This window comes from Jatropha curcas, chromosome 5 (assembly GCF_041381405.1).
Source record: "Jatropha curcas cultivar XTBG-Jc1 chromosome 5, XTBG_Jcur_1.0, whole genome shotgun sequence".
NCBI lineage: Eukaryota > Viridiplantae > Streptophyta > Magnoliopsida > Malpighiales > Euphorbiaceae > Jatropha > Jatropha curcas.
The window spans coordinates 9,536,705-9,550,947 of record NC_143155.1 but is presented as its reverse complement, the minus strand read 5'-3'; the positions used below and the strand labels follow the sequence as shown (position 1 = coordinate 9,550,947).

Genomic DNA, 14,243 nt, shown 5'->3' with positions numbered 1-14,243 from the left:
GGACAATGACGATGCTTCGCTCATCGGTCCCTTTACCCTTCTATAAATGGGGTTTCACTTCATTTCTCCTTCACATCCATCATTCGAAGCAAATCAGTTTCTTGAATAATCCTTTTCCATGGCCTTCAGAAACCAAGTCTCATCCTTTGTTCAATCCCTTCCTGACGACCTATGGCAAGTTCCTCCTATGAACCAGCTCGTTTGGCTGAAATATTTCAGAGATTTGAAACCTGACTATGGTTTCTTGTCTTGGCTCGTTACTCATTTTAATCCTAACACCATGGTTTTCCGGTTTGAAGACTCTGAAGTAACTCCGACCTACGAGGAGATGTGTGCCGTGATGGATCATCATCCTGATCAAGACGAAACTCCGGCCTTACCCCCAGGTCCTAGGTATGATCTAGCTGAGATTACGGCCTTGTGTCCAGTTTACCTTTCTGAAGGCATAAACGTGGATCAAGGTCTTCCCTTGGAACCTTTCCTGAGCAGGGTTTTGTCCATTGATCTAGATCTCTCTTGGATCCGAGCTTGCTGCTTCTTGCTGTTGAATGTGTATGCCATGAAGAATCGTCAACCCGGAATTGGAGATTTCTGACTTCTGACCGTTGTTCGTGACATGCAATTGTACCATCGTACTGTCTTTATGATGATCATGGGAGAAACAATGTGTTGGGTCAGGGATATTGCCCTTCACATCGCCAACTTCAATGTTCATCATCGCGGCTGTCCGCTGCTATTGCAAGCCTGGGCTCTGGACAAATTAAGCCTGATTCCTCCGGTTCCAGTTCGCTTAATTCCAACCTATGGGGCTACCATCTTTCAATCTCGGTCTCGAAGACGCTTCGATTTTGGGGGGAACCCTACAATTTGGTGGACTTGTCCTTGGTGGAGGATTAGACTGGTCACGACCGGAAGTATGAATCTTAACTATGTGTTGTATGCCAGTCTAGACCGTTCTATGGCCTATTTCCCAGACAGGATCAACCGTCAGTATGTGATGATACAGCGTGTTCCCAGAGTCCATAACTTCGAGAGTGGTCTAATAACACCACATCTGTTGACCAATTTGGCTGACCGTTGGCTAAATTGAAACACCGTGTATTTAGATGAAGGAATGATACAGGACACCGTGACACCCGTATATGCCAACTGGTTCTTTACCCTATAGTGATGTCATGCTCTGTGAAACTTGGCTTCTGTTGATAGGCCCCACTAGAATAAATTGTTGTTTGTTGCTTTTCTTTTGTACTCGGTCCATGAGCTTTTATTTGAATGTATCTGCTCTCCTTTTAATTAATGATCCCGATGATCCTGTCTTTATTAATTCTTGCTTTTCTGTACACATGAATTAACAACAGACAACAAACTTTTTTCTTTCGAAATCGTTTGTTGCGTTAGCTATTTGGGCCTCCTGGCCTCGGGTTAATAAATGAAAGCTCATAAGAAAGAGATTATTCTGTAAAGATAAAAGCTTACACTAGGAAATAACAAAGAATGGGGTGACTGTTTTATTATCTGCACAAATCAGACAAAAATAACAAATGTAACGCCTTTATGTATGCATGAACCTATGTAAGTACTAAGGTTTATTCATGGTTTTATATTGATATTTCCAGGGAAATCACTGAGAAAATGGTGCTCGTCCCTCTGATCAACGTCTTAAAAGAGTTCATTGTTTAGGCAGGTCCAATAGCCAAAACATTTTAAACCAGATGAGTCGATCTTTATTTAAATAAGCAGAGAGGAAGGTCTTGCATTCTTCGACCACAACCCCGGAACACAAAGAAAAATTTTGAAATTCAAATCCTTTATTGATCTTACTTCTTTTCAACATTATACAGAAGTAAAAAGAATTTATTTTAATACAATGGTCATTTGCTCTAACTACTCGGTTTCCTATTCTCCTTCAAGTCGAGTTGATGACATTGAGCAACCAATCACAAATTTATCACGAACGCATGGCATGGATTCTGCATTTAAACTAAGCACCACGCGTTGATCCCGAAAATTTTATTTTATTATCATTTTTATTCATGCTCTAACTTTTTGCCTAGGCCGCCCTTTCGGGTTTTCAACCTAGCGAGCTTAATTTTTGCCTAAGCCGCCCTTTCGGGTTTTCAACTTAGCTAAAAAATTTATTATTTTTTTTTAATCGAAATCATCATTTCAGGCATAAAATCTTTTCATTTGATCCTGATTGACGATTCGGTTGACAGGCTCCCCTTCCATGGTGATTAATTCAGCGGCACGGTCCATGCCAGTTGGGTTTAAATTTCCCACCAGGATAATTCTGGGCTTCGTGATCCAATAATCTGATCAAGACCAAATCTCTATTCTTTAATGCCCTTGGATGTACTCGTTTATTGTAGAAACGAGCAATTCTTATTTTTCTCATCTGATCCTGGAATCGAGCTGTAACACCCACAGACCAATCTCAGAGAACCAGACGGTGGATGCCACAATCGGTGCCGGAGCACCATCTTATGTCACTATAAAAGCTAGATCACAAATTAGAAGTGGTTAAATTTTCATAAGGAGGCAAGTAATTACCAGTTTTTTTGTATTATTAATTTTTATTTTTTTTACAAAAATAATGTTTAAGAAAATTCCTACGAAAATTTCACAAGAGTTTCCCCTAAAAATTTACTTGCCACACAAAGAAAATATACACACTTCCAATTTTTTTTTAACCCCCAAACCTCCAATTCAACAACATACTACAAGCACTTCTAAATATCCATCAATATACGCATAATATTCGAAACACATTCTTTTCAAGGAATCTCTAATCATCATACACCAAAAATATAATAAGGTGTTATTTCTTTAAATAATCATAACTCTTAATACATGACAAACTTATTATATCCAACGTTCACAACACAATATTTATATACATGCCAAAAATCACCATTTACAAAATATCCTACCCAAGATGTGATATCTACTCTGATGCTCGTCCTCTGGTCTTGAAGAACACCCTCCGCTCCTAACCTGCGCGTGATAAAAATCAACGCGCTGAGTGGAAGACTCAGTGGTGCTAAATAACCAACAATTTAATTAACAATAGCCAAGGCAAAACTTAAATTACTCAACTATATAAATACCGAAATCGCATTCATTTAATTCAAATACTTTGAAAGCAATGAGAAGATTATAAATACAAATATGTCTTCATTCTTTTATAGCAACAATAAAATTTCATTTTTCGTTAAGGCTCATACTCATACAGAATGAACATAAGCAGATTTGATCGTGGCCTATGTTAGCGCCACCCCCATCACATACTCGTGGCCTATGAAAGCACCACCGTGGCCTATGAAAGCACCACCCCCAATCACACAATCGTGGCCTATGAAAGCACCACCGTGGCCTATGAAAGCACCACCCCATCACACAAATAAGCGCGTCCGCCTATTTATAAGGGTTGATAACCCTAGCATATGATCATAGCTTCACAATAAGAAAATCCATCTCATCATACTACGTCTCAATCATGCATAGTAGAGCCTAAATCAAAAGCATTCTTTCACAAAAGCAATAATTCTTAATCAAAACCTCTTCATTTAGTACTCATCAGTTCAAATATTTTACTCAAAACACTATAAATGTATATATACTTAATATAATATAAAAGTACATAAATCAAGAACTTTTCAGCATTGTTATAAACTTGACCTTTGCTGGGTTTTTAACACATAATTTGAGTTATGGGTCTCCAAATTGAATGAAATTAGATTCATTAGAAAGCTAAGCCAAAATGCTACAAATGTTCAGAAGGGACCACAGCCCAGAGCAAAGAGTAAGATAGCAAACAAAAGCTCAGAACACAGACCAACAGATCAGACCTGATTCAGCAGAACCAAGTCCAATGTTTCTTGAATTCCTACTTCACCAAACACTCAAATGAAACCAATCCAGAACGAGAGAATTCTCAAGACACAGGGAAACAACTTTTATGAATAACTCAGAACCTAATAATGTCATTATAGTGGTCAAAATGGGCACTCAATTGAGTAATACCTGGAGCCTGTCACAACAGAGTCAGTTTGGGTGTTTTAGCCATAAGTTGAGCTATGTATCGCCAAATTGGACACAAGAAGATGGGTTGGAAAGACAAGAAGTAAAGCTAAAACTTTTATGAAGAACATAAGACGTTATTTGGCCATTTATGTGGTCAAAATGGACAATGATTTCGGATATACTGGTAAGACACCATAACAGAACCAGTTTTGGTATTTAAATCATAAGTTGAGCTACAAGTACTGGAATTAGACATAAAAATATGTTTTGGAAAGCTAAGAAATAGAGCTGCAACTTTCATGAAGAAGTCAGAAACAGATGGGGAGTATAAAGGGGTCGAAAATGAGTTCTAATCTCACGGCAGAACATATCTAACATGAATTCAGCAAGTTAACCAATACATACAAAATTCCCAAAATTCATTCAAAAGCCTAACCATGTAAAAACAACTTAAACAAGTGAAAGTATAATTGCACTAACCTTCAAACCAAGCTTTAACAAGCTCAAGCTTTGGTCTTGCCCTTATCCTTGGTGGAAGGCTCTCCACCCTCTACATGTAAGACACTCAAAATCAAACAAAGAAAACACAAACAAAAGAAGAAGTGGAGCATGATTTAGCATGTATATGCTAAAGAAAACTCTAAACCCCAACATAAATACCTTATCCTAAAATCACTTACCAAGTAGGAAAAATCACCAAATTCCTTGAAATTAGTCACCAAATATTACTTCTCTAGCTTCAATCTCTAATATGTCTTAATTAACTCAAGTTGTATGGGTGATTTTGATGTGTTTACTAAGGAAAAATTGAAGAAGAAGAAGAAGAAGAAGAAGAAGAAGACGTAGGAAAAGAAGAAGAAGGATAGTGTTGCCCAATTAATGGAGGAGATAATGATTTACTCCATAAAAATTGGATGGCTAGGATTGAATGTAAATCTAATCTAATGGCTACAAATATTCTCCAAATTAAATTCCTTCAAAATATTATGTAACACAACAAAATTCTCAAATTTACTCCATAAAAATAATTCTTTGAAGTTCCTTAATTAATCTAACACCATTTCAAATTTCATCCACACAACTATTGCCTCTAATTTCCTTCATTAATATCACACCTTAAGTCACTACGCACTAATTCTCTAAAATTCTCCAAAAATATTCATTACTTACTTTCTACCCATAAAAACCATGCATGCATGCTCCAAAAATGTGATAGAACCTATTACCTATATATAATAATTTTTCTAGACCAAAATAATACCGACTCCCGGACCGATAGTACTATTCACAGACAGATAAACTACTATTTCAACACAGAAAAAAATAGGGCGTTACACGAGCATTCAGTCTTTTTCCGTCTAAGAGCGCCAAATCTTCATACCTCTTCTTGACCCATTCTTCTTCGGTCAGACCAGCTTCTACCAAAACCCTGAGAGACTTCTTTTCGAGCTCTATCGGTAACACTGCCTCCATTTCGTATACAAGTTCAAAAGGAGAGGCCCCATTTACTGATTTGAATGTAGTGCGATGCCCCCAGAGTGCAAAAGGAAGTTTCTTAGCCCAGCTTTTGTACCTTTCACACATCTTCGACAGGATTCTTTTGATCTCCTTATTCGCAGCTTCTACTGCGCCATTAGCCTGAGGGCGATAAGGAGAAGAATGGTGATGCTCAACCTCATATCTATAAAGCAATTGGCCAACATCTGCTTGAAAATGAGAACCATTATCTGTAACTATGTGATGGGGAACACCATAGCGACAGAAAATGTTCTGTTCAATGAATCTAGCAACATGTTTGGCGATTAAGATTTTGTAAGATTGAGCCTCAATCCATCTAGAGAAGTAGTCAACTGCAACCAATATATACTGATGGCCGTTCGATGCTGCTGGCGAGATTTTGCCGATCACGTCTATACCCCATGCAGAAAAAGGCTAAGAAGGAGTTGTCGGATGGAGTTCAACAGCAGGTAAGTGGCTTTTATTGTCATGATATTGGCAAGCTTTGCAATGACGTACATACTGAACACAGTCACCTTCCATCTGCATCCAGAAATAACCCTGCCTCATGATTTTCCTTGCTAGGCTCATACCACTTAGATGAGTACTGCAAATTCCTTCATGCACCTTCCTCATTATGTCTTCTCCCTCTTTCTTACTCACGCATCTCAGCAACATCCCATCCCAAGCTCTTCTATAGAGTTCACCATCGGCTAGAACATAATTCAAAGCCATTTTTCTGAGCACTGCGCGGTCTTCTTTTGTAGCATCATCAGAAAAAGTACCGTCTTTCATATACCTCAGAATATCCGTAAACCATGGTTCTTCCTCCGACTCTACCTGGTTTACAAAATGTTCTTTATAGCACGGGATATTGGCTGTGGTAATGATAAATGGCTTCTTCGGAACTTTACTCAAATCTTGCCAAGCCGATGCTAAGTTTGCCAAGGCATCTGGAATTCCGTTATAGGTTCTTCCTATGTGAGTGAAAGTGATCTTGTCGAATAGTGCTGCCTTCTTCAACAAGTACTCGACATAGGGTTTCAGTCTTTCTTCCTCTACCTTCCATCTCTCGTTAGCATGTTCAATAACCAATAAGGAATATCCTATTACCTCGACCTCCTTAGCACCGGATGCAAGGAGAGCTTCCATTCCCATGATGCATGCTTCATACTCAGCCATGTTGTTAGTGACCGGGAACAACAGTCTCTTGCACATCGTGGTAACCTCGCCATTAGGTGCTTCAATTACAATACCAGCTCCGGCTCCGTTTCTATTGGCTAATCCATCAAAGTACAATTTCCAAGCCCCTGTTTCGATACATAGTAAGTGCTCATCTGGAAACTCCAATTCCCAAGGTTCATCACTTGTAATTGGATTCTCTGCCAGGAATTCTACTACAGCCCGACCTTTGACCGTTTTCTTCGTTACAAACTCTGCATCCACACTAGACATTTGAATTAACCACTTAGACAACCGTCCCTCTAGAGTAGGCGTTCTCTACAAATACTTCAGAGGATCAATTTTGGAGACAAAAGTGACCTTGAAGGAATCAAAGTAAGGCCGCAACTTCTTTATTGACCACACTACTGCCATACACGTTTTCTCCACCAAGTTTTACTTATCCTCTATAGGCAGTAGTTTCTTGCTAATATAGTAAATGGCCTTTTCCACTCCAGCGATGTCCGGCTGTACCAATATTGCTCCAACTCCTGCATCTTCTACAGATAGATATAAGATCAGAGGTTCTCTTGGTCTTGGTGAACTGAGCACCGGTGGATTCATCAAGTATTTCTTTATATGGTCAAAGGCTTTTTGGCAATCCTCATTCCACTTGACTGGCTGATTTTTCTTCAGTAGCTTGAAAATTGGAGCACAGGTGATGGATAACCTCGAAATAAACCTGCTGATGTACTGAATTTTACCCAAGAAGCTTCTCACCTGACGTTCTGTTCTTGGCGGTTCTATATCCTGAATGGCTTTTATTTTGTCGGGGTCAACCTCAATCCCGTTAGGTCCCACAACAAAACCTAACAACTTCCCTTTTGTTACTCCGAATATGCACTTCTTGGGATTGAGTCTCAAGTTGTACTGTTTGACCCGTGCAAAGAACTTTTCCAACATCTCTGCGTGTTCTTCCTGTGTTTTTGTCATGATCACCATGTCATCTACATATACTTCTAACCCTTTTATGGATCATATCATGAAATAACGTTGTAGCCATCCTCTGGTATGTTGCCTCGGCGTTCTTCAGTCCAAATGGCATCACTCTATAACAAAAGGTTCCGAAATCCGTGGTGAAGGCCGTCTTGTGCTTGTCCACTAAGGCCATCATTATTTGGTTGTATCCGGAGAATCCGTCCATGATAGAATAACATCCCATTCCGGCAGCACTGTCGATCAAAACATCTATGTGCGGAAGTGGAAAGTCATCTTTAGGCGAGGCTTTATTCAGGTCCCTGTAGTCAACGCAGACCCTTATCCTCCCGTCTTTCTTCAGCACTGGAACTATATTTGCCAACCATTCCGGATAGTGAATTACTTCTAAGAATCCTGCATCCAACTGTTTCTGGACTTCAGCTTTGATCTTATCCTGCCACTCTGGTCTGACCCTTCTCCTTTTCTGCTTTACTGGCTTAACACTCGGATCAGTAGGAATGAAGTGCTCTACTATTGACCTGTCGATCCCTGGCATGTCCGCATAGCTCCATGCAAATACCTCTGAATTTTTTCTAATGCATTCTTAAAGATCCTGTCTAAGCTCAGGTTTAAAGTCTGATCCGATTTCGATTATTTTAGGATCTTCAGTGGTGCTTAAGTTAAATGCAAATGGTGCAATGCATTTATGTCAAATATACGTGTGGTATAATCAATGCCATGAACGTGACAATCAGGAAAACAAGAAAACAAGTATTCAAAGTTCACTTCCATTGATAGAAATAAAAGAGGAAAACCATCTATAGTGTTCTCAAAACAAGCATCAGAAAAACAAAATACAGGATTAATTGCCTGTTCAATACATTCATTACAAGTGTTCTTTATTGCCTGGATTACTTCATCGGGATCTGCATCTTCTTCTTCTTCCGAGGTAGCTTCCACTTTCTCTTGCACCAGCTTCATCTTCAATACCTTCCTCACCGCCTCTTCGGCATCTTCAGCAGCTAGAACCGACTGGAGGATCTGTGCCTTGGCCTTCTGCTCTTGCACCAGCTTGGAAGCTTCATCCCTAATCCCCAAAAAGTCTTCAAACTCAGATATCTTCTTTGACCATTCAGATTCGGTGCCTGCTTCTGTCATACACATCATAAACTCAGTTCCATCCACCAGCTATTCCAAGGAAGGTTCGGGCGACTTGATTAGCCTCTCCTCATAATCAGTCATAAATATCTCCAAGTCGGGATAGGTCTTCCCCCTACTCTGAAATTCTCCTTCGGCTTGTGGAACAAAAAAGATATGATTCAAATTTGACCCTCTGACCGGAGACCGAATCTCATACATTTCCTTCTTTCTATTTTCAGAATATCCCAATCCGCGCTTGTCTTGCTGTCCAAATGCCGATGAGAGAGGTTCAAACCTTCCTTGCAGCTCCCGACCTAAACCTTTGCCATACTGCCAATGCATCTTCTTCATCATCTTCCTTGAAAAAGGACTCATTCTATTCACTGCACTCTTGCTCTTGGTGGTGGGCGCATCAATTACTGGCACCTGAAAACCCGATAACGATACCTCTAACTCTAAGCCTTCTACCGTTGCCACACTCAGATTGTAACATCCCTTCCCGGTCCACCCGTTAACCCGAATGAACCGAGCCGAGACGCTACAATCTGGTTGAACTCATGTCCTGTCATGCTGATATCATCCTGTATGCTAACTATGAATACAAAATATTCCCAATTAAACTCCAAACTTTCAATATCTCCAACTAATCATCATAACACAATAACACTTTATATATATATAGTCATAACTGTATCAATCCTCAATAGCATGTAATAGCCAGCAATTAAGTGCATTCATGATCTATATCAAGTCTTCAGGACCTAATCATACCAACTATAGTAAAATATTTCATCTTCAATCATTTCATAAGTATTATTCTTATCTCCAACTACTTATACCAAAATAATTACATGCTTCACTTATATTTACAATCACATAGCTCTAACAAATGTAATAATTATACATGCCATAAATCTTAATACATGCCATAATTCTTAATTATATAACTCTCAATCTACTACTCCCAAATTAATCACTTCTGCTTTGATAGTACTCTTCAAGTCTTCAAGTAGCAACCACGATCTTCAACCTACGCGTGATAAAAATCGACGCGCTGAGTATAAAACTCAGTGGTGCTCACAATTCACATACTTAACAAAGTGTGATGGCAACTAACTTAAAATACAAATTTGCATAATAGCATTGAAAATCATAGATTCAGTAAATTTCAACATCAATGCATCTTTGTAGCAAAGAATAAACTTCTAATTCACACCATAAATAATTTAGTTCTAATTATCTCATAACTCCTTTAATCACACATTATGATACTATCATGATCTTACCTGCTGTTCATTGCGTTGTATGAATGAAATCAATAAACATGTAAGAATACATAACAGTATATGTTCATTGTCTTACTTGCTATTCATTATGCTGTATGACTTATGCACTTTCAAGTTATGATTAATAACATCTCATGACTGTTAAAGATTCAATAAATAAACTTGTAAGCATATATAGCATTATACTTTCATGATCTTACCTGATGTTCTTTATGCTGTATGAATTCTGCAACTTTAATTAAACTCAGTGAATATCACAATGAATAAAGAAACATATAAGCACATAGATATGTAGAAATAAACATGTACTCACATGTGGAATGTAAGCACACATATCATGATACTTTCATTTTACCTTGATGATCTTTCTTGCTGTTTAGTATACTATATGCTTCATGCAATGTTATGTCAAGATATCTGTATGGCTCCATAAGGTTATAGTGAAACCGAAGTGATAAGAAAAACTGTATGAAACTGTATGCTTGGCTGCTATGGCATATATAATCATATCCACTCAACGGCCTGTAGCCGGAGTACCAAACTGTATGGGGCGCAGATCTGCTATTCTATGTCGCGACATAGCCTTATCTACATGGTTTCTACCTAACCTCAATGGAGCATAATGTTGGTATGTCAATAGATAAAACAAATGCATAGTAACTGTGTCATAATTTGCATGCTTGTGTCATGTTATTTTCACTTGCTTGTGTCATAAAATTAACTGCTTCATCATTTCATAAAATTTACTGCTTACCTGTATGCTGATAGCCTCGCCAAGCGGGCAACTTGTGTCATGTTAGTTTCACACCATTTGCATGCTTGCATTTTGTGTTTATACATATGTTCATGTTGTCTTTTTGCTTTAAAATGATTGAAGACATACAAGTTGAGAAAAGGAATACAATTGCATAGAATTCATAACTTCACACACCATTTCACATCATTTCACAATTGCATAGAATACAATTACAAGTTGTGTTTACCTCATTTCACATCATTTGCATGCTTGCATGTTGTTTTGATGCATGTTCTAATGTTGTCTTTTTGTTTTAAAATGATTGGAGGCATACAAGTTGAGCAAAGGAATACAATTGCATTGAAAATGAAGTCCAAAAGAGCATCAGAACACAATTCACGAGCACGCCATGCAAAGTCGCGAGTGCGAGAAGTGCAAATGAGAGTCAGAGAGTTTCCAGACACAATTCGCGAGCGCGCAAATGAAATTCGCGAGCGCGCGACGTGTTTTCCAGCCTGCACAGTCTGTACTCTTTTGGTCATATCTCTCAATATACAGCTCCGATTTAGGTGATTCAAACACCCATGTAAAGCTAACACATAGAGGAACAAATAACTCTTCTATGACATTTCCTAATTCCATCGTTAAATGGGGTAAAAATCAAGGTGAAGTTACTGGTAACTTTTCCAGCAAAACTTGTTTCAGCATGAACTCAATATCTACTTCATTTATTCATTTCATCTCATGCTTTTTCACCATTTTCAGTCTTCTTACTCAATATTAAGCAACATATCTCCTCATTTCAATACATCACACAAATTATCATGCAAGGAAATGAATTAAACTAAAGGAGATAGCACACCTTCACTCAACAAGCTTGGAATCTTCTTCTTAGCTTCCTTCTACCTTGAGATCACCTCTCCTATACATAAGAATTCTTATGAATCATCTAAAAATATCACCAAATGATTCAAGTATGAAATTCAAGAAGGTTTACTTACTTGGATATAATAGAAGTTGAATTAATGCTTGAATCCCATTAAAATCTTCACTACCATTAAAAGTGATGGAGAAAGGAAAGTGGAAGAGGAAAGTAGAGGAAGAAGATGAAGATAAGGATGAAGAAATGAAAATGAAATGGAACTCACGGGTAGTCTCTAGAATATCATTGATTTTTATGTGAAAATTACCAAATGGTACCTCAAGTGTCAAAATGGTACAACTCAATACCTCAACTTTATCTTTTTGTGCAAGTAAGTCCTAATCCTTATACTTTGATCTTTTTGTTTCCTTCAAGTAAGTCCACTTCTTCTCCTTATTTCATTCTAGCCCACTCTAGACTCTAATGGCTCGAACCGGGTTTTAGATCAGCCCGACTCGACTCTAAGCATCAACTCGATTCAATAGAAAATGGGACGTTACACAGATCCTCTTACGCGTTGACTGTCACCACATCAGTACCCCATGGAATTTTTACTTTTCTGTGCAGAGTGGACGGAACTGCACCTAAAGGATGGAGCCAGGGTCTTCCCAATAAAAGAGCATAGTTGGCTAAGATGTCAAGCACAACCACGTCTACCTAGCTTTCCACGGCCCCTGTGGATATCTTCGCTTTAAAACTTCCTTTTGCATTCCTCATGGTGTTGTCATAAGCTTTGACGACCATATTTGATGGCTCAAGTTCTGATTCTTCGATTTTAAACTTAGATAGCATCTTCAACGGGCATACGCACAGTGCTAATCCGTTATCCACCATCACGTTCCGGGTATCACGTCCATTGACGGCGATCTGGATGTACAATGGTTTACAGTGGTTTCTTCCTTCCGGTGGGAGGTCCGAGTCAAAGAAAGTGACCTCGCCTATTCTTCGCTATAGCACGTTGATCATATCAATACTTTGAATCCGAGCCGATATTTTGACAAAAGTCATGGCTTCAAGTAAAGCTTCTCTATGCTCCTTAGATGCTATCAGCAAGTCCCATATTGAAATATTTGCTCTTGTTCTTTGCAATTGACTCAGTATCGAACTGGCGGTCTCCCCACTAGGTATCTTATTCTGACTGCTTTCTCCAACCTCGACAGTCTTCTTGTGCCCTTTCACTATCTCTTCCTCTTTCTTTTTCTCTTTTGGCTCCTCTCTGCCTTTCTCTATTACTTTCTTCTTTGTTCCATCAGCAGCAATCTCTTTTCCCTTAGCCTGCACACTGCTCTCGGGATTGTATACTCGCCCACTGCGGGTTAAGCTCTGGACGCCTACCTCATTCACGTCCTCCTCACTGCTATAATACCATTGTTCTTCTTGGTCGGCTAAGCTCTTTTGAATTGCAAGCTGGAGTTGCTCATCCTCATCTTCTAGCACATCACCCACCTTCACCGTGATGCTTTTCTCAATTTCTATCTTTACGGGCATTTTCCCTTCCTCATCACTACTGCAGTCATCCCATATGTTCAACATTGCGCACATCCGCTCCTCCCATTCGGCTTCCGCCAATACCACTTCTTCCGGTAATCCACTCCCGATCGCATTGACCGATCCACCCGACTGAGTCTTACAGGGCGGATAGTTGTACTGATATTGGGGAAGCGGGTTGTTCTTAGTGTTGGGCTTGTTCTTCTCCGAAGGCTTGGTAATTTTCCCGCTGTCAATCAGATCTTGAATATCGTGCCTTAATTTGAAACAATGGTCAGTCGAATGTCCCTTGCACTGATGGTAATCACAGTTTCGGTCCATATATATCCCTCGCATGGGCTTAGTCGGGTCGACTGGTAGCTTTGACAGCACTCCATTCTTGATACACGATCTTAGCACTGTACTTAAGGGTCTTCCTAAATCAGTAAACTCTCTTCTGGCTCTTTCATTAACTGCCCCCACTGTATTACTGTTCCCCGACTGGTTCTGATTACTACTTCCGGCATTTCTGTTACCATAAGAAGTCCGGTAGTTGCCAAACCCTCTATTCCTCTTCTTTTCTTCCTTGTACAACACCTCAATGTTCAAACCAGCGCTTTGAACTAAAGCAAAATCAGTGAGAGGCTGGGTTAACATCCTTTCCTTGAAGAAGGGCAACAAGCTCCTACTGAAGATTCTGATCAACTCTTTGTCTTTTGGCCTTGTCTGAACTCTATACAGCTTTGTCCTCCATCTCCTGTAGTAGTCAAAAAAGCTTTCATCCTTCCCTTGTCTTAAACCCTCCAAATCATGCAAACCAAATTCATCGCTCTCATCGGTCTTGAAATGTTTGAGAAAAGCGGTCTGTAGTTTGATCCAATTCTTCTGAATCTCCTTATCTAGGCCATCGTACCACCTCCGATAGTCCTTATGTAATGTTTGCAGGAATGCTCGCAAAACATCTTCCTCATTGTACCGGTTCATCTGAGAGACTCGGAGAAATTCAGACAAGTGAGAACGGGGATCATTGTCT

The 14,243-nt window shown here is 39.3% G+C and overlaps 2 long non-coding RNA genes across 2 annotated transcripts; both read right to left on the bottom strand.

Moving 5' to 3' along the window:
- Window positions 1-2,795: 2,795 nt before the first annotated feature.
- Window positions 2,796-5,277, bottom strand: LOC149496193 (uncharacterized). Its single transcript, XR_016320976.1, has 3 exons — window positions 4,704-5,277; window positions 4,504-4,573; window positions 2,796-2,994 (listed from the first exon to the last, which is right to left on the bottom strand). It is a non-coding gene; the product is annotated as an uncharacterized LOC149496193 (long non-coding RNA).
- A 4,376-nt stretch (window positions 5,278-9,653) lies between these two features.
- Window positions 9,654-12,197, bottom strand: LOC149496192 (uncharacterized). The gene is made up of 3 exons (XR_016321049.1): window positions 11,823-12,197; window positions 11,684-11,743; window positions 9,654-9,829 (listed from the first exon to the last, which is right to left on the bottom strand). It is a non-coding gene; the product is annotated as an uncharacterized LOC149496192 (long non-coding RNA).
- Window positions 12,198-14,243: the final 2,046 nt, after the last annotated feature.